Genomic DNA, 26,100 nt, shown 5'->3' with positions numbered 1-26,100 from the left:
CCCTTTATAGTGGTTGAGTCACCTGCAAAGGAAAGGTTCTATTGTTTACATTTTTTAAATCAATTCAGTGGAGATTTTGTCATAGAAGACTTGCGATTGTGATGTTTCTATGTTTTTACATTCTGGGTTGCGGATGTCTGCCAAAATACTGTGGCGTTCCTTAGAAGGGCCATCACCTTCAATTGTGCACCACACCTTCAATTGTGCATGTGGAATAGGGTTCTCATTTTATGGTTCTGATTGTTCTTCTGTAAGCCTTGTTATACTGGTGTAGTATGATATATTTTTAATCTCTTGATTTTCTCCACTTATGTTGTAGTATGTAGGGTTGTGTTTTGATTATTTTGATGATGTCATTAACCACTTGGATGCTAAGGTACTTCTGCATATTTATATTCATTTCCATTGAAATGAATGGGCACTCCATGACGAGCTGAGCGTCCAAGGGGTTAATCCATAATAGTTTTTCTTTTCTTGTGGCTAACTCTGGATGTGGTTATGTGATTTTTATTGGTATCTGCTTGAGCAGTTGAGATCAAGTTGTAAAAGGTGTGTATGTCTTCAGGTCTCACATTTATTGGGTTTATTTTGAGATGGGAGATTAGTCTTTTGAAGTCTGGTTTGTCCAATGTCTTTATGTGTGTTTGTTGTTTGGTGTTTGATGCTGTCTTTGAACTGTTATTATTGATAAGTATGTTGATCCAGAAGGTAATGAAGTTGTGGCTGCACCCATATTACTAAGGCTTGTCTATCACTGTGGTCTGTCCCATATGGCAAATATGTCATCCAGAGTGTGTCCAGCAAAGTGACTTGAGAAAGAAACAATGTGTTGGAGGGTGAAGTCCTGAAGGATGTCTGGGATGGCAATGCTTGGAGTTAGATTCTTCTTGTCAAGACAGAAATTATGTTATTATTCTCAGAAGCAAACACAAGAGAGAGTTAGAAAGGGGTGGCATTTTATTAAGGATTTTCAGTTGTTCATTTTTAGCTTTTCATATGTGTTACTGATAGTGATGTTTTTGTGGATGACTGTGCCTCCTCTAAAGGTGTCAATATGTTTGATGATGATACCAAATTGAACTGAGATGACTTCATGGCATGTGGGTGTTGAGTCTTCATTGTGCCACCTTTCTGTAATGAAAGTGAAGGCTGGTATTTTTTATGGAGTAGATCAAACATTTTGAAGCACTTTTCGTTCATGGGCCTTGAATTGAAAGTAAGCTTCTTAGTTGTGGCGTCTTTCTTCTTGGTGTCATGGTCTTTTGAGGGGGTATGTCCTAGTATAGGAGGAGGAGTAAAGGCATGGGGATATGGGTAGGTGTGCAGCTTGGGGTACAAATAGAGGGTTAGGTGTGGAGGGTTTGAGATGTAGGTGTGGGTTTGAGGGTTTTTCGTTCGAGGTGAAAGTATTGTAGCTGCTGATTTGCATGGTAGTTTGGGGTGTGGAAGGCTCTGGGAAGGAATGCACCAGTGTTGAAAAAATGCCTCTTTTCTCATGGTCACCCCATATTTATGTTTATTTTATTCTGCACCATGGGGCACTGCTGTCCAGGCCCCAGTGTTTGTGCTCTGTTCTGTAAAACATAGTATGGTTAGGTGTGCAGCTTGAGGTGCAAATAGAGGGTAGGTGTGCAGGGTTTGAGATGTAGGTGTGGGTTTGAGGGCTTTTTGTTCGAGGTGTGAGTATTGTAGCTGCTGGTTTGCATGGTAGTTTTGAGTGTGAGAGGCTCTGGGAAGGAATGCACTAGTGGTGAGAAAGTGCCTCTTTTCTCATGGTCTCCCCATATTTGTTTTTTTTATTCTACACAATGGGGCACTGCTGTCCAGGCCCCAGTGTTTGTGCTCTGTTCTGTAAAACTAAGTAATATTGCCTAATCTCCAATTGACATAGTTACATTTACAATAATGCCATACTATATGGTGCAGGGAAATGCATCTATGGCATGGAAATTTAAATGTTTCTTGTGGATTCCAGCAATTATTATGCCTTCTACTAGAACGACAAACAAAATATGGATTCAGGCCTTCCTTCCGTAGCTTGATTCCAGTAGCTTTTAAATCCATAGGTAGACCGGTGAAAATTATCATTTTTTACAGGTGAGAACACTACATTCGAACTTTAAAAGTCACCCTTAAGTGGGCATTGCAGTCCACAGGGTAAGGTGCCTAGTATTGAAAAGTAGTACATGCAAGAATTTAATGTTTACATGTACCCACTCTAACTGGTCCCCAAACGCTATTTCCACTGTTAGGCCTTTCCACCACCAGTGTTTGGCTGGCACAAGCAGTGACAAGAACTCCATTCTATGTGACAACCTGGCAAGTGAATTCTACCACCTTTTGGGATCACAAGCTTAGCTTTTGCTTACCTTGTGGGTCCAACTCCAAACTAAGGGAGGCTAGGGCATGATCTATGCCCTCCTCAGTGTAATGCTTCTCCCCAAGTGGTAAACTAGCCAACCCTGTAGAGTGCATATTTGTTAAATCTTGTGACTTTCTTCTTGGGGCAATTGAAATCATGCCGCATGTGCCCTCACGCTCACTGTAGACAGGCAAATAACCTATTAGTCTCAAATGGCCTCTTCGCCCCTTCCCCCTCTGTTATCACCTTCCACTTCTATGAAGGGGTTTGGGACTCTTTCCTTAGGATTTTGGGTGCCTAAGGAGATTTTATGTTGAGCCGTATTGCTCCCTCCTTTCCCTGCTGGGGGTCTGTCCCCGTTTAGGATCACCCACCTGGGACCTAGTTCATACCCACAAATCAGCCTCCTTACCAAGCTGTTTGGAGTTAGGCAGCTTGGAATCCTCTAGATGCTGGTGCAACTCTGAAGAACAATTACACAATATGTGCTCCTTCATTCCCAAATTGTATGCTCACTGTATTGCCCCTTACCCAGCCTTCTACTGTTTTCAATCATATATCTTCAAAATCACCCCAAAATTGCTGTGACTCCTTGCCTGTGTCACGGAACATCTTATGACATTCACCCAGGGTCTACACTAACACATCCCTTATGTGGGTGTATGAATCAGCTACCTCCTTTTCTAGAGTCAATAGTGTAGCCCTCCCCGGCTACGTTCCCTCTAAGGTACAGGCATGAGTGGCCGTGCAGCTCTTCTTACTCCACTGTGCATTTCAAATGCAGGAGCGCGCACACATCTAATTTAATTCAGGTATGTATGAAACGCTCTGGCAGAGTCTGTGTCACTTCTTCCTTTTAAGTATGAGCTAGATAGACCAACATTTCCCCTCCCAAACACAAGGGCAGTGTGTAACAAAGGGCAGCATTAATAGGCATTCATACTGATGACTTTGTAATCATCCCCTGTAGAGAAACCCTTTATTTTTAAAACAGTGCATGCACCATTTTGAACCAAATGCTCGCCTGGGGGCCCAGGGATGCACAATGTAAAACTATTGTTGCCAATATGTGGTGGCACAGAGCAGTGGAAATGTGTGTGTTCTTCTGTTTGGCAGTGCTTCTGGTTTTTGGGAGAGAGAGAGGCGTGCACCGATATCAGTCGAACTGCACATGCACGGTATGCCTAAGAGCCCGCAGCTTCACACAGCAATTAAAGTTTCCCGTATTGTCCAGTAAAATTGCACGCATTTGGGCTGTCTGCTATGACCTTGAAAGATTAGCTGCCCCCTGGAGGTCAGTGAAGCTGTGACAGTAAACTACAGAAAGAGTAGTCATGGAATCAAAGAACATTGAAAGAGGGGCTAGGGAAGAGAGCGTAGGGTGCGAGGGGTGGAAGCTGAGAAAAAGAAAGGAAAGTTTTTTGTGTTTGTTGTGTATTGCATGCTTTCATCATGCTTATCTGGGTCCACTTAGTTTAATTTATTCAGAAGGAGGCCACTTCAGCTTGCAACACACATTGCCCCTGCCATGCTGCCAATGACAGTAGCACAACAACTATTAACCATCACACTCCTAAAGTGTGACAATTCGGACTATTCCATACCTCTAAATCTATAAGAATGGCTTGACCGTCAGGTAATAGTCATTTTTAGTGTATACTAAATTAATAATTAAAGTTGTTGTGGTAGCCAAACAGTGCCACCTTGTGGTAGACTGTCATAAGCGCCAGTGTTGACAAATCAAAGGCTGGTGCCGAGCACCGGAAACCACTGGTTCAATTTAAGCAGTTATATCAAACATTTTCTAGGTAAATAAAGCAACAAATATTGTGTAACATATGGTAATGTCTCTTCAAAATTCAGTTATTTCTTGTGGCACATTATAGCACTGCACTAAGAAGTTCTTATTAAAAGTGATATTTTGTGCAACTGGTAGCCTGAACTCACATATTCGAAAGTGCTTTCATATGTGATAGTGAAGAAAAAAGAGTTTGGGTGAAATAAGGTATTGGCTTAAAATCACACTTTAAGTGGGGAGGCAGTGATTTATCCAGGTTTTCGATTTCACTTTGAACAAATCAGCCAGAAAATCGGTCTCTATTCTTTTTCCTTATATTAAGGCTTTTCTTTTACCTCTTAGTTCATTTTCTGCAGTTCCTAAATACAGAGCAAATTCGACCCAAAGAGCTTTACATAAGCACCAGGGGCCATATTATTGAAAGTGCCCGGGGGGCCAACAGGCATGTGTGCCTGAGTGTGTGCTCCTGGGGCACTTTGGTATTACAGATGGGGCCACAGACGCTTGTACAGCCTCTTCTGTAATACTGATAGTACTGGAGCAGGTGCAGTGCTAGCACTTTCGCATGAGGGTATTCTCTTATTTGCATGAGGGCATGACCCCATGCTACGGGGGAATCTCTTTTCCTCTGCACCCGCGCCATACTATGGACGCAGGCGCAGAGGCAAAGAAGCTGTCAGGAGGTGCACTGTCAGTGGCCCCATGAGTGCAGCCGTCTTGAGGGAAGGACTTGGATCCCATGGACACCCTAGACATCCCCCTTCAGGTGGATGCAGTCACTCACTGCACCCTCAAGCAAGGGAATTTCTAATCCTTTTTGAAAGTGCAAGCTGCTTACACAGTGAAACACAGGGCAGCCACTCCATGTTTCACCTGATTACGCTGCCCCCAGGATGCCCTGAGAACAGCTCATTCAACATAATTGGGAAAACTTTCCATGTTTACGGATGGCACACCTGTTTGAAGGTGCGCAAACAGGGAAAGTGTGCCCTTTTCATAAGAGGGGTCCAGTTGTATTAAACAAGGTCACATGCATGGTTTATAGGCATAGGGAAATTAAGTGATATGCTCAGAATCACAGTATGTTGAGCCTACATTGAAACTGGATCCTGGTTTGCCAGTTCCACAGCTGGCAGCTCTGGAAGTTAATATCCGTTAAAGCAGAGATAACAAAATGAGGAAGTCATAGAGTTGTTAGTCCTATGTAAATGGACCGTCTTGCCAGTAGCAGGAAACTGGAACTAGTGATAACTAATCATTCATATTAATTCTTATTGTATATGGTCTCATTCTATTATAGAACTTTCAAGATTTTAATATCAATCTGATTGGCACTTAGCGTCTGTGAATCCAAAAGGACACTACGAAGAAAATTAAGTAAGTGCAGACATCTTTACTCTAAACTGCAGCCCTTTCAGGAATCAGTTTTTATTCCACCAGTTCTTTAATAAACGATACTATCTTCTTCCTGTCCACACATTGGTATATGGGAAAATTATCAAACCAAAAAAAAGAGTTCTGTCTTCAATAGCATCATTTTAATAATTCATAAAACAATCACAATTGCATAAAAACTGTGTAAAAACACAGTAAATGTTATGATTCAAACGAAAAGATTATTTAAAAAAATTACCATAAATTGGCAAATGTTAACATCTGTTATATTTAGCACTTATAAATATCTCTTGTGGTGTGTAGTAGTATATAACATATGAATAACATAAGGGAGAAGGTATGAAGGAATAAGACATTTATGGAGGGAAGGGCAAACGCTGGAAGAGGACGGTTCTGCTTTTCTCTTATCTTCTTCGTGCCATAGAATGAACCAATCTTAACTAGGAAAAGTCCTGCTTCACTCTTCTCTCCTTCCATAGAGTTTGCTAGTTCTGTCAAGATCAGTTATACTTTACTCTTCTAACTTTCCACAGACTTTATCAGCTCAACCCAGGCCATTTATATTTTACTCTTCTGTCCTTCCACAGTTTACAAGTTCCACAAAAGCCAGTGCTGACTTGCTTTTCTCCCTTTTATAAAGTTTACCTGTACTTTAAAGTTTATATTTTCTATGGTCTTTTCAGATATAGTCACATACAACAGATTAGATTCACAATGTATACTCATATGTAAATTGTTTGACCAAGAAAATGGATAAATTCAGTGAGAGATGTGATATTTGTGTACCCAGTCACCAAGTGATGTGATTTTTTAAATACCTCTTCCAGAAGGTCATACATAAATATTACCATAAGAGTTAGCAAAGACCATAGCATGTGAATGTGCACTGCTATTCTTCTTTCATCAAGTTTGTCTCTAGCACTTACTTCCATGCAGGACATGATACTTAAGTGCCTAGAGGTGATTCAGTTCATAGAGTGCACTCTAGAAAATATATTTTCCTACTTAGTTTTTAGGTTCAAATCTCCTGTGCTATTCTGGTGCACTGCATAGCATAGTGGTTAACAGAGCTTAAGTTATGAAAATTAAATAATGTTATTGTTGGGATGGGGACCTCAAAGATGAGAAAGGCATCCCTTTTTGAACTGTGTTTTTACAGCTTGTCAAGCTATTTGTCTACAAGCTCTTGTGTTTTAATTGAGTATTTATATAAAAATGCTTTAAAATTGCATGATTTTATTTTGCACAAAGTAGAAGCACAGTGATGGAGCATACCTCTTACATTTTCCCTACCCGACACTTAGCCCATTCAGTGAGGGATAGGGCAGTGACATAGTGACATAAAAAGACACTCAGGTTTGCACACAGCTGGTGAAAGGGCTTACACAAATGATCAATAAATGCATATGGAGAAATAAAATTAGAGAAAACATTGCTTCTGCAAAACTGAGGTTTAAAGAACACTAAAATCCACTAAGTCACTTCCATCCCCATCTCACAGACTTGAGTCATCCCTACTGGAAACTACTTCACAGTAAGTGACTGCATTTGAACAAGAAATTTGAATCTATTGATGAAAAGTCCACTTATTGAATCATGTTGTGCTGCTGAGGAGTGGCTAAATGCCCTTGAAACTGTGGCTCAAACTAGCAGGCATTCAAATGATGAAATATGTTGGGTCCTAGATCGTATGCATGAGGACCAAGAGAATCTTTAACCTCCAAATTACAGTTATCACTGAAGGAATAGACTGCGAGGACAGGGCGGGACACTAACCAGTTGGATAGCTTAATTGATTAATGAATGTTACTGGGTTTACCAGAATTGACCATGTCTAGGACAAATAGAGCTCCTCTGTGCTCTATTAAATCAGGGAGTCAGGTGTGTATTATCTTTGTTTATCTTGAGGATTTTCTACTAATGGGAAAAAGACTGGTTGAACCTTGAAAAAATTGCTGAGAGTGTATGTTTTCAATTTTCCATAAGTGAACCCAAAGTACAAGGTGTTGATGTGACCATGTTACTTTGCGATGCAATAACATTAAATCAGTTGCCTTAAAAGTGGCTTTCACATGTTGATAAACTAAATCAAAATGAAGCGTTTTGCATTAATTTTCACATAAACTTAATCAGAGTGAACACAACTAATTTCTGAAGCTCATGCAACGCACTCACTTGCATAGTGAATTTTCATTAGTCTCCAGAGCACACAGCCTGGGTTACTGTGCCTCACACAGAGGAAAATAATTACCTCCACAACAATGCTCCACAGTGCTGTTTGTCAACCCTGAACCTCTTCAATAACCCCTTAAAAGAAGTGAACCATTCATCAATGTTATCCCCACTACAAGCATCACACCTTTGGCCTTTGGGAAAGTGGGTGTATGCCCTCTGTAAACACCTTATCCCTGCTGCCATCGTCTTCATTGAACTGCACAAATCCCAATTTTCCTTCTTTTCCTTTAAGGCCAGATTCTTGTTTTCACGCACTATAGCTGCCAGTTTGGGCGCAAGCTCCCTCTCTGCCTGTTTGTTGCTTAAGTCCACCTGCAGACTGCCAACTCAGAACAGAGAACAGAGAATAGCTTAGGCTGTTTAAACCTGCATAACCCCCAGCCCTGGAAGTGCACTAGAGAGTCTGTTTTAAAACAGGTTATGCTGTGCTTCATTTTGTTCGTGGGTTCTCTCAACATCGTCATTCTATGCTGAGGGGGTCTGTAGCTAATGGACTTCTTAGGTCATGAGGTCTTTGTGGAAATCCTCCTTCATCGATTCCCAACTTAGCTTCAGCCCCCTCTGATTGGTCATGCTCCTCAGCTTGGTTGTGCTAAGACTCTCCATGGTAATCAGGCTCACTTCCATATTTACAAAACAATAAGGTGCAAAAGTTGGAATGCAAAATGAATTCGTAAAAGAAAACAAAATGACCGGATCAAAGATCTTATGCTAATTAAAAATCCCAACTTAGGGGCCGATTCTGATCTCGCTCGGAAGGGCTCCAAACGCGATCCGACTGGAAAAAGTAAGAGCTGTACGCATGTTTTCTGACCGACTCATACAGCTATAAGAGCGAGCAAGTATGATGTGAGAAACGCGAAATCACTGATCGAATCGTTTCCGGGTCCGAACCGCTCCGTACGTCTGGTCCGTAAGCAAACCGTGCCGTGCAATAGAGGTGATTTCTGACTGAGCCTGTACGATGCATGATTCGGACAGCCTGATCGAGTCAGAGCCTCCAGCACGTAAACAATCCGGGAAGCGGACCTCAGGGGTCTGCACCGGACCCCCCTTCACCCGTAGTCGTGCACGTTGATAACAGTGGGGGACCCAAGGGTCCCCAGTGCACATGCATGTACCGTGCTGGTGGCACAGATGTGTCCCAACTAAAGGGGGCACCCTTGTGCGCAACGTACCTTTGTCGACAATGGGAGACTATGTACGCATCGTACAACAGGCTCCCATTGACTTCAATGGGGCTCCAAGCGACCCATGTCCATCAGCGCCTGTTCGCATCGTACTCGGACGCTCGGAGCCCCAGAGCATGAGTCAGTCGGAAAGCCCTCCGGATCGGAGTCAGACGGAGCCTGGTCCCGGCGAGATCGGAATCGGCTCCTTAGTGTTGGATTTTTTAATAGCGACCTATCAAGCTCACTTGATAAGTCGCATGTTCACAAAACATCACAAAGTGCCCATTTTTAGGTATTGGAAATTCCTGGAGTGAGACAATTAATCCTCAGAGAGCAGAAACCCTCAGAATAATGAGTTGTGTGATAATTGTTGTGTGATGATTATGATAACGTTATGGTTTTCCCATAATAAATTCCAAAATGTAAAATTGTCTGTGCTTTTAAAAACTCAAAATAGGCAGTGTTTACTACAGGTGGTAAATACCTCATCTTAGGCTAATGGTATTGTGGTAAATACCCCACCCCTATTCCAACAAATATGTAATGTGGACCTAGGACCCTGATTATGAGTTAGCGGTAATGATATTTACTGCATGCCAGGGTAAATAGTGCATGAATTTATCATGACCACCTCAAGACACCCCCAAAGTATACCAACAACTCTTTCCTGTATGAGTGTGTGCAGGAATTCACTTTATCTGACAAACAGAATCAATTGCCATCCTCTGATATCTTCCATCATCATAACCAGAAACCTGCCAATTGTTTTGATCAGGGACCCAACGAGGAATATAAGGTCAAGTGTATGGATCCTGAGATGGTAGTCTTGGCCATGACTGTTTAATGTGCCATTGCATGCTGAAGATGTCACTAAATAGCTATAAAAAGGACAATCCAATAGGCCAACGGGACATGGGTAAACATATATCAATATGTACAACGCATCACGTGAGACTTATTCAAAACCAGAGTATTCATCCGGGGGTATGAAGGCTCTGAAATCTACTTGACCAAATTCAATACAAACTTAATTCAATGTGAAGAACGTGATAAGTATCGAATAAATAATAATGATACATGGATAACAATAAATAATGTGCTGGACAAACAGAACCTCCGTGATAAATGTATTATATTCATACATACACAAACCAATATAGATATAGTGTGAAAAAGTGACTCAGCATTGCAGACGATGCAATGCTCATATGATATAAATATAGACAACAGTTGCAACACAAAATCACTGTATATTCCCCCATGGTCCTTTAGACTTTTAAATCGTTAAGCATTCAGGGTAGCTTTTACAAAGTTAGCAAGCCCTCTCTGTTCATTAAAGGTGTCAAACATTCAGTGATTTTTGTCAATGTTTTGACCCCAATATCTTTGAGGGGTCTCCTCAGGATACTGTCATCCAACTACCACACCCATAAAATAAATAAAAAAGCTGAAGTATGTCACAGCACACTTCACAATTCAACATGTTGAAGGCTACAGTGCCTGGATCATGACTCTCTACCAGGGTGCAGCACTGCCCTTCCATGGGTCTAGGACAGAATCAGAAGAGGCCAAAAATCACCCCACATGGGTACACTATAGTACATACACAAAAACATCAATCCACCACAATCCAATTACTGGAGGAATGGGCTTGATGTGGGTCTCATAGGAGACCACACTCTAGAGTCAAATCCACCAACAACCTGGTGTACTGTTGTAGAGTTATTTATACCTATTAAATCACGAGACTGATTTGCATATAGCTGGGTCCAAACTGGAATGGCACGGTGAGCAAATAAATTACGGATTTAGTCCCATATCTGTATTCTGCGGGTGAGTGTTTGTCATTTTCAGCATTCCGTCCATCTTTTGATCTTTTTTCCTTTGTCCCCCTAAGTGGGAAGGCTATGCCCAGGTATGGGTCCAGTGCTTACTGACTACTATATTCAAGCTATCCTGGCTGATGAGGGGTTATACCCCGAAACCGGTCCTAGGATGCTTGTTTCTGGTCCAGAAAGGACCTGGTTTGGATGTTTGGGCTGGACTGTTCCTAAAGGGATCAGGGTCGAGATTGACTTACATTTGGCTGGGGCCAAACTTGGGTGGCATGGTGAGCAAGAAATGATGGATTGAACCCAGATGTGTGACTGGGGTGAATGCTTGATTTGTTCAGCATTCGGTCCATCATCTGTTCTTTTAACTTTCTAAAAGTGGCATTTTCAGAATTGTGACAAAAAATCTGACTTTCGCTGAACAAGGAGATGGAAGCTGTTCCTCTAGGATTGGAAGCCAACCACCAGCAAGTCAGTGGTAATGGAGGGGGTGTTGGACTAGCACTAGGAGGAAGAGGGATGGGGGATCCCGCCTTTGCGGAACTAGGGTCCTCACACACCCAGCAAGCTAGGTGTCATGCTTCCTCATTTGGACCTGCTCCTCGTTGGGCCGGCGCTACAATGCCCAATGGGCACCCGTAAAGGGGCTCTTTGTCGGAGATCTTTTGTTCCTTAGCCGTATGATGAAGTGGGGGGGGGGGGTGGCCCGTGAAGGTGTAGATATAGTCGGGTACAGTGAGTGCGTATTAAAAAAAGTTGGATATTCCAAATAAAGTTTTATTCCAGCTGGTAATCCACCTTATTAAAAGTGTTTTAGAGCGGCAATTCCCCTATGGAGGAGTAGTCATTTGACATTATGCTCATCTCTCTGGGTCGACACGTTTCTTGCCCTGTTGGTTATAAAATACCGTGGCAATTCTTCAGGACCTATTAATGTGATTAAGTGAAAAAGGAAAATGAGATAAATATCTACACTAAATTGTGCTGCTAATAGCTAACTACCATCCAGGTAACACTACTTATGTAAGTTGGTGTAGTGTTTGTAAGAGGACCTAGGGAGACAAAGTGTGGAGAAAAAGACAACAGGTATGAGTCTATCTCATTGGTTGTTTAGGTCTATCCAAACAGTCATCCTTGCTGGCTTCAACCTCCTAATGCGTTTGTAGTACGGAGAAAATGCAATATTTACATTGGTGCATAATCAAGCATTAAAATGTAATAAAATCTCTCTGATTCATGCTACGTTCTGAATTCTGTGGTACAAAAGGGGGTGGCGATGGACGGAGCATCTGAACCAATCAAACACTCACACCCAGTCAACAGATCTGGTTTTAATCCATCACCGTTCTTTAGCCCACTCTGATGCCCCAGTTCAGACATGGCCATATGCAAATCTGTCTGACCCTGTGCCTCATGGGAAAAGTCCGTCCCGAACTGCCAAGCCATGCCTACCCTGGACCGCAAACAAGCTTCCGAGGACCGGTTTCTGGCATTTCAGCCGTCTTCAGCCCGGCTTGCTTGAATCCAGTGGCAAAGGGAGCAAGGGACTCATGTCTGAGCATACCCTGCCAACTTATGGCAAACAAAGTGGTACAAAAGGGGGTGGTGATGGACGGAGCATCTGAACCAATCAAACACTCACACCCAGTCACCCGATCTGGGTTTAATCCATCACCGTTCTTTAGCCCACTCTGCCACCCCAGTTCAGACACAGCCATATGCAAATCAGTCTGACCCTGTGCCTCATGGGAACAGTCCAGCCCGAACTGCCAAGCCATGCCTTCCCTGGACCGGAAACAAACTTGGCAGTGGCAAAGTGAGCAATGGACTCACGTCTGAGCATACCCTGCCAACTTATGGCGAACATGGTGGTACAAATGAAGACGGCTGAAATGCCAGAAACCGGTCTCGAAAGCTTGTTTCCGGTGCAGGGAAGGCATGGCTTGGCAGTTCGGGCTGGACTGTTCCCATGAGGCACAGGGTCAGACTGATTTGCATATGTCCATGTCTGAACTGGGGTGGCAGAGTGGGCTAAAGAACGGTGATGCTTTAAACCCAGATCCGTTGACTGGGTGTGAGTGTTTGATTGGTTCGGATGCTCCGTCCATTACCACCCCCTTTTGTACCACTTTGTTCGTCATAAGTTGGCAGGGTATGCTCAGATGTGAGTCCCTTGCTCACTTTGCCACTGGATTCAAGCAAGCCGGGCTGAAGACGGCTGAAATGCCAGAAACCGGTCCTCGGAAGCCTGTTTCCGGTCCAGGGAAGGCATGGCTTGGCAGTTCGGGCTGGACTGTTCCCATGAGGCACAGGGTCAGACTGATTTGCATATGGCCATGTCTGAACTGGGGTGGCAGAGTAGGCTAAAGAACTGCAATGGATTAAACCCAGATCCGTTGACTGGGTGTGAGTGTTTGATTGGTTCGGATGCTCCGTCCATCACCACCCCCTTTTGTTCCACTCCATTCTGAATTCTGGAACCCAAAAAATACTATATGTGGTCAAGTGATCCTAAGAAAGGTCAGACAAACATGCATACATCAGTAGGGAAACATATCCTTATCTGTTCGTAAAGAATCACATGGGACCAACAATCCCTACCATCTAGGAAGGCGCGATGTCTCGCTATGACTCGCCTCCCTAAATTAGAAGAGGTGCCTCAGCTGGGGCAGGAAAGTTGCACGGGCGCCTTGAAGATAGGAACCCTGTATGGGTGATATGAAGGTAGGGCAAGCTGTGAAAGTATTCAGGAGGGTGAACCTCCATGCCCTAGTGTCGGAAGGAGCCCGCTCTGTACACCTGACCAGGGACCCGCAATCACTAGGGTGAGACCTGGGGGGGAGCCAGCCGCGCATAGAAATGTGCGGCATGGTTTCCCCCGGTGACCCCCAGGTTCTGACGGTCCCCTGGCGTTTGCAGAGCGCGAGGATCCCCAAACAACCACAAATGCAATGTGCAAAAATGAAGAGGCCGCCAAGTCAGCCCCAGTGCCTTTAGAATCTTTACTCACTTTTCCAAAGAGGAACCATGCTGGGTCACCTACTCCGCTGCCCGTCCCAGGAAAGGTTGTAGTGTAGTTCCTATTATCCCAATAGGCTCTGCGCATTGGAATAATACCTTCAATAGTATAGGCCTAGACCAGACGTTAACTAGGTCTACTACTGTCGATATTAGACTTAAAGTTTTGGGTTTGCCAGCTAGCTCAGAGTTCACTAGAAACTTTCTCGAATAGGCAAGGAGGAGTTGAACCTCCCTGGATAGACAAGAAGGGATTTAGGGGCATATTACCAACCAATAGAGATAATTTTTGTCTCTAACCTATTTAGAGACAAAAATTATCGCCGCAAATCGGCGATTTTTATCGCAGATAAACCTTGCTATTAGCAAGGTTTATCGCAAATGCGATAAAAAACGGCCGCAATGCATGAATATCGCTGAAAAGTCAGCGATATTCATGCATTATCGAGCAAATGCTCTTAGCCATGTTATCCACCTCCCATTGGATAACATGGCTAAGAACTGCTCCTGGGCAAGTGTTAGCTTTTGGAGATATTCGCGCTTAGCGCGAATATCTCCAAAAGTTGGTAATAGGAGATAGCGATGTTAGAGACTGTTTTCAGTCGCTAACATCTTGGCACGCCCACTTTGCATGTCATTAGTGATAAATATCACTGACATGCAAAGCGGGGCCCAAGATGGTCACTATCTCCTATTAGCTGTCGCTAACTGGTGTTAGCGACAGCTTGGTAATAGGGAGATAATTTTATCTCCGCTTTCTTGGCTTTTAAAGCCAAAAAAGCGGAGATAAAGACCCTTGATAATATGCCCCTTAGTTTCTGACAACCATAGAACATGACAACTTTGCTCTCCCCTAATCAAGAGTGTATCTCTAGAGTCGTGTGAAAACAAAAGACGACTTATTTTACTCAGTCAGTACGTGCATTCTTAGTCTCACCAGATTGTAGAGAAAAGGAAGAGACGGGCGTGTTCAATAAAAGATGTTATTTATTGATCAGTCTCTTTTCTCATACAAGAGAAATGGATCGATATTATTGCAATACTTATGGTTAAGTAAAGTGCATACATTAGAAGCAGAAGTATAAAATAATACTGTAAAAACATTGATATGGTTTCTAAGCCATATGATGGTTTAAAATGGATAAAATAGATACATACACATATACATTTGACTAATCGTACTCAACTGGTGTTTCTAACTACGCCTACCCCAGATGTACCTGACCTAAGCCTAATACGTGGGCGGGAGTAGAAAGTAGCAGTTTAAGTTAAGTTTAATTTGCCAAGTGACTGACTAAAGAATTCTCTGCAAGGGGTTATTCAGTTCTGTACCTGGAATCTAGGATGAATGAGGGATGGTATCTCTCGTCTCTGGTCTCGATATTCCAGGCTGCCTGCGAGGGCTACCCGGAAGCGCCGGAGCTGGATTTCTCGGCAGGAGAAAGCAGCGTCTCGTTCTCAGCGCGTCAGGAAGGCGGGGCTGCGCCAGCGGGGTCTGCTCTGCTCTGGGCTTCGGCAAGTCTGGCTGCTCCGATCTCGTCACCACCGCGTGTGTTTGCATAGGGCAATATCGGTAATATTTATACCTTTAAGGTGCCGAGATTGACGTAAGGATGGACATAGATACGTCAATAAGGATGTCATACGACCTGGTCGTTAGCACATTCTTTTGCTGAAGTTCTCGGTGAAATCAAAACAATGGCCGCAGGGTTTTTCCCAGGTTGTCATAGGTTTGATTTGTTTTGAGAACTCCGTATGCCTTATCAGGGGCTGGAGGAATATCGCTTGTCTAATTAGATGGCAAGCGTTATGACCTAATCAGATAACACGTTCCTGTGCCGTAGTGTGGCTTAATCAGATAACGGTTCCTGCATCATGGGGGTTTTCTGCCTCATGGGATGGCTGCTAGTTAACTTGTTAACCAGAATAGGGTCAGGAATAGGGGGATCGATACAGAACCTATAGGAATACATCACACCCACTCCACGCTAACTATGGACATATTTACGAATCTATGCATAGGAAAACATACTGTAGAGTATCATGTATACCATACCACCCCAAAATACATAAATGCATTTAGAAATTATCAAATATACGGAAAAAACAGTCACATGTATTATATGCACTCAAGCTGTAGAATAATGCTAAAGTAATCACGCATATCTATACATTATCACTAATTTGTATATGAGAATTTACACATGAAATGGCTCTTAATACAGAAAAAAGGTTCAAGACCATTCCATCACAGAATAAAATAATTATGAACATACCAGCGGGCAGCTAATGTCTATAAAGTATCTAAAAATAGAAATCTTAGTTCTCTAAGAATAGTTCCTACTTTAAGCAGAAAATAAGTGTCCCGAAAAATTCGTAAAAATATTTTGGGGCTGCTGAAAAAAATTGCTGTCCGTGAACTGGAGGGAAAATTGTTCATGGTATTTTGCTATTCTAGTTGAAGGCCAAATTCAGGGAACGCCGTGTGCGAGCTTGCTCAAAAGTCTCTATTTCTGCTCTGGTGAGAACATCATATTTTTTAGACTGTCGAAAAAGCTGTCAACAGCTTCCTGGGAGAGTTCCACTAACTCGGAAAAAGGTGTAACCATGCATTCGTGCGCATGATTGTCTCCATTGACGTTTTGATTAGAATTGCTGACAGAAGGTCGTACCTGATCAATGCTGCTTTCATCTTGAACTTCACTACCCCTTAATCGTAGTGGTGAAGCTTCCACGAATGCCGTCATCAGGATTGGTAGCTGTTGAGGGCAGCACAAAGCATGAGCCTTTATTGGACTCAACAATGTTTCTGCATCCATTGGCGCATCCGATTGTAGCGTCAGACAGGTGTCTAACACGCATTCTTCTCCGCATAGCAAGCACCTTAATACAGGTAAAACACATCGTTGCCACATTGGTCGAAATGAAAGAAACCAAGTCATGTTCAGGTCTCTAAGCCGGGATAGTCCCAGGATTTTTGATATCCGGTCCCGGTATCCAATGGCTAGGATTGTTTCTTCCCTTGTCGCAGGTGTTTTGTCTGTGACATGGTTTGCCATAACGAAATATAAGGACTAGGAATAGGATCCCTGCAATTAGTCCCAAAATGAGGGGAAGTCCGCCAAAAATCGAATGGACGAAATCTGGAAAAATACCCAGTATGGCTTTGAATGGTGTTAATGCCATCGAAAATACTGTCTTAAATACTTTTGAGACTCCACTGGTATCAGAAATATTTAAGATTTCATTCAGGATTTCTGCGAAATGTATGGGGGAATTAGTTGATAACAATGAGTGAATCTCTGCAGTCGTCCTTGCGACTAGGAAATCATATGTTTCTTTTGATGACGTGAGCCTGGTAGGCGTCTGAAGAAGCACTGTTTTCATTCTGCTTAAAGTATCTATTCGATTAGAAGTAATTTTCAAGTTGGGCCATGCCCTTGCCTCCCTGTCTGGAAGGGAGCCGGGGAAAAATAAGCGTCCACAGCACTTGACCTTCGCAGTCGTAGTTACGAGATAAGGAGTCCCGGGCATAAGACTACAACATCTGCGGTCCACAATTAGAACGTAACTCCCATTATAGAGTCTTTGAAAGAATGGTTCTATCTCTGTTGCAGGTGCGCCTAGTTGGTGACATGAAAGGTTATTTGAGTTCCCTTCACAGGCTCCATGCAAACTAATTCCATTACACAGAAGTGTACCGCTCAGTGACATCGCACAATTATTGCCACTAAGAAACACTTTCTGTCCTTTATTACTGACACATGCATGTGAATAGGGCAAGTTCCATGTTGTTTTAATGTACCCTTTTCCCAATTTTTCGTACATGCCAACCTGAAGGTAGATATTGGAATATTAATTATCCCATGTATTATCCATTCATTGACAGGTCGTTCTGACATTGTCACTGGTAATCTCTCGAGTTTCTCAATGCTCAGGATTGTATAATCAGCACCCTTTTGTGCCATACTGATTTGTTTATCAGTGAGGTTAAAGATATTGAATAGTGACGTTGTGTTGATTAAACGCCAAGGCACATAGCCTGAACGCAGATTTTGTAACGTCCAGCCAAGCTGTACAATAGAACGCAATTGGGACTGACCGTGTTGTAACAACAGTAAGTCTTGCGATAATATGTCGATTGCTGAAGACACAATGCTGTCCAGAGAAAAAATTCTGGAGGACCGAGTCATTAACCCATTGTCCACTACAGAAAGTGATTTTTCCAAATTAATACGGTCAATTTCCCGTATACTTTCTGCTGTCTCAATTTGAGTCACCTTCCAGGCGTCGTTGTATGCTGCATATACAGAGGCTGCTATGAAACGTTTCTGACGCTGTTTGCGCGGTCCCATAATGAAATCACGCAAGTCAGCACCATCAGTAAGTAAAGTTAGGTGTTGCTTAATTTCTGCCAGTGTGGAAGTTTGTAGCCACTGAAGGCATAATTTGCCCACACTGTAGGTGGTTATTATCCCTGGGTGTTGTCTTTGGGAATATCTAGGGTCTGGCCTGGTCATTTTGAACCCCTGTGTTTTGTTCAGGAATCTGTCTTGACAGTTATTAGTATCTGTGTGCCAGATCAACCACTTTTTCCAATCAGGATGTGTTCTGTTTTGGTTTAATACATAATTTACGACTATCTCTTCATCTGTAGAGCTATTGCTGTTCATTGTTGGTTTTGGAATAGACGGTTTATTTAAGTCTTTGATTTTGGCTAGGCCAAGACAGGTAGTTTGTTGAACAGTGTCATTTAAAAATATAATTTGTTCTGGGATCATGCAGGCTCTAAACAAAGATTCTATACCCTGTACTTGCCATTCTTTTGTACCCCAAACACTCTTTACTTCAACATTTTTGTCCCAATAATCAAAACCAAAAGTATTCATTTGTTCAAAGAATGAGTCTGAATATATCAATTTCGTGTTTGTTATCATGGTCTTTGTCCCTGTCTTATTTGACAATTTGAAATAAAATGTTTCAGCATTACTTGTGTTAAAACCTGAAAAGTATGAATATTTGTCATAAACGGTTCTTGAGCTTCCTTTTGGAGGGGTTGCACAATGTTCCCATTGATTATAATTTAAAACATTTCTAGGTTGTGCAGATCTATGTAGAAAATGGTTACCATAGTGGTTATAACAGTACATACTATCATAATTTGTCGAACCCTGCAAATAATCATGTTTGGTAAATTTAGCAGACATCACTAAGTCAGATATCATATTATTTATACTTTCAAAGTCCCAATCATCAGCAAATGAGCTTGGTTTTACAAAGTCACTCAACGAGATCTTAATTTGGTGTGGATATTTCAGGATTTCAACCGGACCATAAATTTCGTAGTCAGTGTTGTCCCATGCTACCCCACCCGGTATAGGATTGGCTGTGAAGTTGACTGAAGAAAGTTCTCTTTTCTCGACGTGTGAAGATGTGTGTGGTTTGAGGATCAAGTTGATTTTCTGACTTGCTGTGTCCATTTTAGCATATTTTCCCTCAATGAAGCTGTAGTGTAGCTCCTATTTTCCCAATAGGCTCTGCACATTGGAATAGTACCTACAGCAGTAAAGGCCTAGGCCAGACGTTAACTAGGTCTACTACTGTCGATGCTAGACTTAATTTTTGGGTTTGCCAGCTAAGCTCAGAGTTCGCTAGAAACTTTCTCGAATGTTCAAGGAAGGATTAACTCCCCTGATTAGACAAGAAGGGATTTAGTTTCTGACAACCATAGAACATGACAACTTTGCTCTCCCCTAATCAAGAGTCAATCTCAAGAGTCGTGTGAGCACAAGGCAATTATTTTACTCAGTCAGTACGTGCATTCTTAGTCTCATCAGAATGTAGAGAAAAGGAAGAGACGGGCGTGTTCAATAAAAGGTGTTATTTATTGATCAGTCTCTTTTCTCGTACAAGAGAAATGGATCGATATTATTGCAATACTTATAGTTAAGTAAAGTGCATACATTAAAAGCAATAGTATAAAATAATACTGTAAAAACATTGATATGGTTTCTGAGCCATATGATGTTTTAAAATGATTAAAATATATTTACATACACATATACATTTGACTAAACGTGCTCAACTGGTGTTTCTAAATACGCCTACCCCGTGTACCTGACCTAAGTCTAATACGTGGGCGGGAATAGAAAGTTACAGTTTTAAGTTAAGTTTGTTTTTGCCAAGTGAATAACTAAAGAATTCTCTAGGAGGGGTTATTCAGTTCTGTACCTGGAATTTAGGATGAATGAGGAATGGTATCTCTTTCTCTGCTCTCGATATTCCAGGCTGCCTGCGAGGGCTGCCCAGAAACGCCGGTGCTGGGTCTCTCGGCTTGAGATAGCAGCGCGTCTCTCAGCGCGTCAGGAAGGCGGGGCTGCTGCCTGCGGGGTCTGCTTCTGCTCTCGGCTTCGGCAAGTATGGCTGCTCCGTCTTGTCACCACGCGTGTGTTTGCATAGGGCAAGGTCGGCAATATTTATACCTTAAAGGTGCCGGGATTGACGTAAGGATGGACATAGGTACGTCAATAAAGATGTCATACGACTTGCTCGTTAGCACATTCCTTACTAAAGTTCTCTGTGAAATCAAAACAATGGCCGCACGGATTATCCAGGTTGTCATAGGTTTGATTTGTTATGAGAACGTCGTATGCCTTATCAGGGGCTGGAGGAATGTCGCTTGTCTAATTAGATCTCAAGCGTTATGACCTAATCAGATAACACGTTCCTGTGCCGTAGTGTGACTGCGTCAGATAACGGTATCTGCATCATGGGGGATTTCTTGCCTCATGGGCTGACTGTTAGTTAACTAGCTAGGTAGTTTAACCAGAATAGGGTCAGGAATAGGGGGATCGATTCAGAACCTATAGAAATACACGACACCCACTCCACGCTAACTATGGTCATATCTACTAATCTATGCATAGTATAACATAGTACAACATACTATAGAGTATAGTGTATACCTTACCACCCCAAAATACATAAATGCATTTTGAAATTTTCAAATATACTGAAAAATTGCAGTCATATATATTGTATGCACTTAAGCTATGAATTAAATGCAAAAGTAAACACGCATTGTTATGCATTATTGCTTGTTGGTATATGAGAAATACACATGAAATGGCTCTTAATATGGCTATACAGAAAAAAAGTCGAAACCATTTCATCACATAAAATATATTGTGAACATACCAGCGGGCAGCTAAAGTCTATATAAAGTCTATAAAGTATCTAAAAAAATAGAAATCTTAGTTCTCTAGGAATAGTTTCTTACTTTAAGCAGAAGGTCAGTGTCCCGGGGAAAAAATATATAGAAAAATATTTTAAGGGCTTGCTGAAAAAAGTTGCTGTCCGTGAACTGGATTGTAATTGTTCATGTGACTTTATTTTTTAAGTTGAAGGCCGGATTCAGGGAACGCCGTGTGCGAGTTTACTCAAAAGTCTCTATTTCTGTTCCGGAGAGAACATCATATCATTCAGGCTTTCGAAAAAACTGTCAACAGCTTCATGGGAAAGTTCCACTAAGTCGGAAATAGGGGTAACCATGCATTCATGTGCATGATTGTCTGCATTGACATTCTGATTTGCATTGCTGACAGAAGGTCGTACCTGTTCGATGCTGCTTTCATCTTGAACTTCACTACTCTTCAATCGCAGTGGTGAAGATTCCAGGAATGCCGTCATCAGAATTGGCAGCCTTTGAGGGCAGCACAAAGCGTGAACCTTGGTAGGAACCAGCAGTGTATCTGCATCCACCGGCGCATCCGATTGTAGTGTCAGACAGGTGTCTAACACGCATTCTTCTCCGCATAGCAGACACCTTAGTACAGGAAAAACACACCTTTGCCACATTGGTCGAAATGATAGAAACCAAGTCATGTTCAGGTCTCTAAGCCGGGAGAGTCCCAGGATTTTTGATATCCGGTCCCGGTATCCAATGGCTAGGATCGTATCTTCCATTGTCGCGAGAGTTTGATCTGTGACATGGGTTGCCATAACGGAAAATAAGGACTAGGAATAGGATTCCTGCAATTAGTCCCAGGATCAGGGGAAGTCCGCCAAAAATCGAATGGACGAAATCTGGAAAAATACCCAGTATGGCTTTGAATGGTGTTAATGCCATCGAAAATACTGTCTTAAATACCTTTGAGACCCCTGTGGTATCAGAAATATTTAAGATTTCGCTTAGGATTTCCGCGAAATGTACGGGGGAATTGGTTGATAATAATGTATGTATCTCTGCAGTCCTCCTTGCGACTTGTAGATCATACGTTTCTTTTGATGACGTGAGCCTTGTAGGCGTCTGAAGAAGCACTGTTTTCATTCTGCTTAAAGTGTCTATTCGAATAGAAGTAATTTTCAAACCGGGCCATGCCCTTGCCTCCCTGTCTGGAAAGGAGCTGGGGAACAAAGAACGTCCACAGCACTTGACCTTCGCCGTCGTAGTGACGAGATAAGGAGTCCCGGGCATAAGACTACAACATCTGCGGTCTACAATAAGAATGTAACTCCCATTATAGAGTCTTTGAAAGAATGGTTCTATTTCAGTTGCAGGTGCGCCTTGCTGGTGACATGAAAGGTTGTATGAATTCCCTTCACAGGCTCCGTGCAAACTAATACCGTTACACAGAAGCGTGCCGCTTAGTGACATAGCACAATTGTTGCCACTAAGAAACACTTTCTGTCCTTTGTTACTGACACATGCATGTGAATAGGGCAGGTTCCAAGATGTTTTAAGGTACCCCTTTCCCAATTTCTCGTACATGCCAGCCTGTATATATTTTTGGCAGTATTGAAACCTGAAGGTTGAGATTGGAATATTTATGATTCCGTGGATTATCCATTCACTGACAGGTCGTTCTGACATTGTCAACGGTAATCTTTCTAGTTTTTCAATGCTCAAGATTGTATAATCAGCACCCTTCTGCGCCATACCGATTTGTCTATCAGTAAGGTTAAAGATTTGGAATAGTGACGTTGTGTTGATTAAACGCCAAGGCACATAGCCTGAACGCAGATTTTGTAACGTCCAGCCAAGCTGTACAATGGAACGCAATTGTGACTGTCCATGTTGTAATAACAGTAAGTCTTGCGATAATATATCGATTGCTGAAGACACAATGCTGTCCAATGAAAAAATTCTGGAAGACAGAGTCATTAACCCATTGTCCACTACAGAAAGTGATTTTTCCAAATTAATACGATCAATTTCACGTATTCTCTCTGCTGTTTCAATTTGAGTAACCTTCCAGGCCTCATTGTATGCTGCATATACAGAGGCTGCTATGAAACGCTTTTGACGCTGTTTGCGTGGTCCCATTATGAAATCACGCAAGTCAGCACCATCAGTAAGTAAAGTTAGGTGTTGCTTAATTTCAGGCAGTGTGGAAGACTGTAGCCATTGAAGGCATAATTTGCCCACACTGTAGGTTGTTATTATCCCTGGGTGATGTCTTTGGGGATATCTAGGGTCTGGCCTGGTCATTTTGAAACCCTGTGTTTTATTCAGGAATCTATCTTGACAGTTATTTGTATCTGTGGGCCAGATCAACCATTGTTTCCAATCAGGATGTGTTCTGTTTTGGTTAAGTATATGGTTTATGTCTATTTCTTCATCTGTATCAGAGTTATTGCTAAACATTGTTGGCTTTGGATTAGACGGGTTATTTAAATCTTTGATTTTGGCTAAGCCAAGACAGGTGGTTTGTTGAACAGTGTCATTTAAAAATATCATTTGTTCTGGGATCATGCAGGCTCTAAACAAAGCTTCTATACCCTGTACTTGCCATTCTTTTGTACCCCAAACACTTTTCAAATCAACATTTTTGTCCCAATAATCGAATCCAAAAGTATTCATTTTTTCAAAGAATGAATCAGAATAAATCAATTTTGTGTTGGTTATCATGGTTTTGGTCCCTGTCTTGTTTGACAATTTATAATAAAATGTTTCAGCATTACTAGTGTTAAAACCTTGAAAGTATGAATATTTGTCATACACGGTTCTAGAGCTCCCTTTTGGAGGTGTAGCACAATGTTCCCATTGATTAAAATTTAAAACATTTCTAGGTTGTGCAGATTTATGCAAGAAATGGTTACCATAGTGGTTATAGCAATACATACTATCATAATTTGTAGAACCTTGCAAATAATCATGTTTTGTAAATTTAGCAGACATTACTAAGTCAGACATCATATTGTTTATACTTTCAAAGTCCCAATCATCAGCAAATGAGTTTGGTTTTGCAAAGTCACTCAAAGAGATCTTAATTTGGTGTGGATATTTCAGGATCTCGACCGGACCATAAATTTCATAGTCAGTGTTGTCCCAGGCTACCCCACCAGGTATTGGAATTGCTGTGAAGTTGGCTGAAGAAAGTTCTGAAGAAAGTTCTCGTTTCTCGACGTGTGAAGATGTGTGTGGTTTGAGGACCAAGTTGATGTTCTGACTTGCTGTGTCCATTTTAGCATATTTTCCCTCAATGAAGCGTCCCAAAGTAAATACCATGATGAGCCAAAGTATGAGGATAAATGCACCAGAACCCACCCAAAATTCAATCCATGGAGAAATCAGATATGTTTCTTTTAGTTGTTTCAAAAGTTCCTTCGCTTTGTCTTTAAAGGATTTTGATGATGGCTGTGTCTTTTGTTCGCTGAAGCCTTCAGAGGAATCATCGAAGTTGATGAAGTAACCGGATGCAGTTCTGTCAATTGTTCCAATTGGTTCAGGATTTTTGTTTTTTGCATTTTCACTTGGTACTTCAGTATAGATTGGTGTGTCTCTGCTAAATGTCTTTATTTGGGTTTTCAGAGGTCTAAGTTCTATTGCATTGTTGCATAGTCCTTGTTGTTCTTCTGTAGGCGTTTCGAATGTGATGAGCCTCTTTGTTAGGACCTCTGTACTGGTAGCAAACCTTGGTGTTCTGCTACTTATTGGGAGTCCACTTGGCCTACTGTTTGTTATCGGCCACATGTTGTGGTTTTACCAGGTCGATGGATACAACTCGGTTCTCCTTTTTTCCAGCAAGTGGCGGTAGTACAACTGATCTTGTCCCGTTGACAGACAAGACAGGAACTGCTTTTCTGTAAGAAGGCCCAAATTCCTTCTTTACCGCGATCTTCTCCCTGACTAGATCCCCGACTTTTGGAATCCAGACAGGTCTTGCTGGGACAGGTGGTGATTCTTCAGTGGTTGTTGGCTGTTGTTTCAACTGTATGTTGCTCAGGTCTTTTCTTGTTTTGTTTAAGTCCTGCAAAATAGCCAAACGGTCTTTGACATCAAAGTTTTTTTCTGTTACCACTGAAGTCTGACTATCAAGGTCAGAGATCAACATCCTAGTTCCGAATAATAATTCGTACGGACTGAATCCCTTCAGAGAATTTCTTGGCAAGTTATTTAGACTACGTTGGACACTTATTAGATGTTTGACCCACCCAGCTCCCAAACCTAATATCCTTTCTATTATAGATTGCTTTCTGTCTTGGTTTTTTCTTTACACCATCCCATACCCTCAGGAAGGAAGTGAGAAGATTCCCGCTGGGCTGTGCTCATTTGGCCATTCTTTCCCCCCCCAGGCTGGATTGCCTGAGAAAAAGAAAAAAATGGTCGAACGTAGCATGCTCTTAGCGTATATGCCATTTAGACTCGCAAATCTTGTATAATAGTCCGGACGTCAGCTGAGTGCTGTGGATCTACATTATAAGTGGGAACTAGCCTGTATATGTTAATCGCAAGCCATTCTTTTTGCTGGTAATATTATCTGCCTTGATACGACGAGGTATTAAACTGCTTCTCTCCCCACTGCGATCTCTGTTGCAGTTTGGGCAGTTTTTTACAAAGATGGTAAGATGGAGGCTCATGCCTGGCCACCAGTACCGTGATTGTAAATCTTCCAGAGAATCTTTTAATTTAAGGTGTCTGTGACCCTCGCCCATGTGTGCGTCTGCGATTAACAAGTTTCTCCTGTCCATGTTTGGAATCACTCTATCCCCCACTCCAGGGATTCGAGCAAAAGGGACGGAGTTTGCATCGATTATGTATGTATAATTGAGTGGATAGTTGATCGGTAACGCTGAGCAGTCGCCTTTTGATGACGTTTTCACCGCCAGCAATGTTTCACCGTCAATGTATTTTAATGTATGCTTTTTTCGATCTACGGGAGCCGATTTAGTGGCTGCCGCTGCGGCTGTCTCAGCCAATGAATTCCCCACAACGTGAACGCCATCACGTTGATGACTCAGTGAGTGAGTCACGTGAGTCTTTGGTAGTTCTTTCTTCAAAAGAGC

This window comes from Lissotriton helveticus, chromosome 2_1 (genome assembly GCF_964261635.1).
Source record: "Lissotriton helveticus chromosome 2_1, aLisHel1.1, whole genome shotgun sequence".
Classification (NCBI taxonomy): domain Eukaryota; kingdom Metazoa; phylum Chordata; class Amphibia; order Caudata; family Salamandridae; genus Lissotriton; species Lissotriton helveticus.
Note: the sequence above shows the minus strand (reverse complement) of the source record.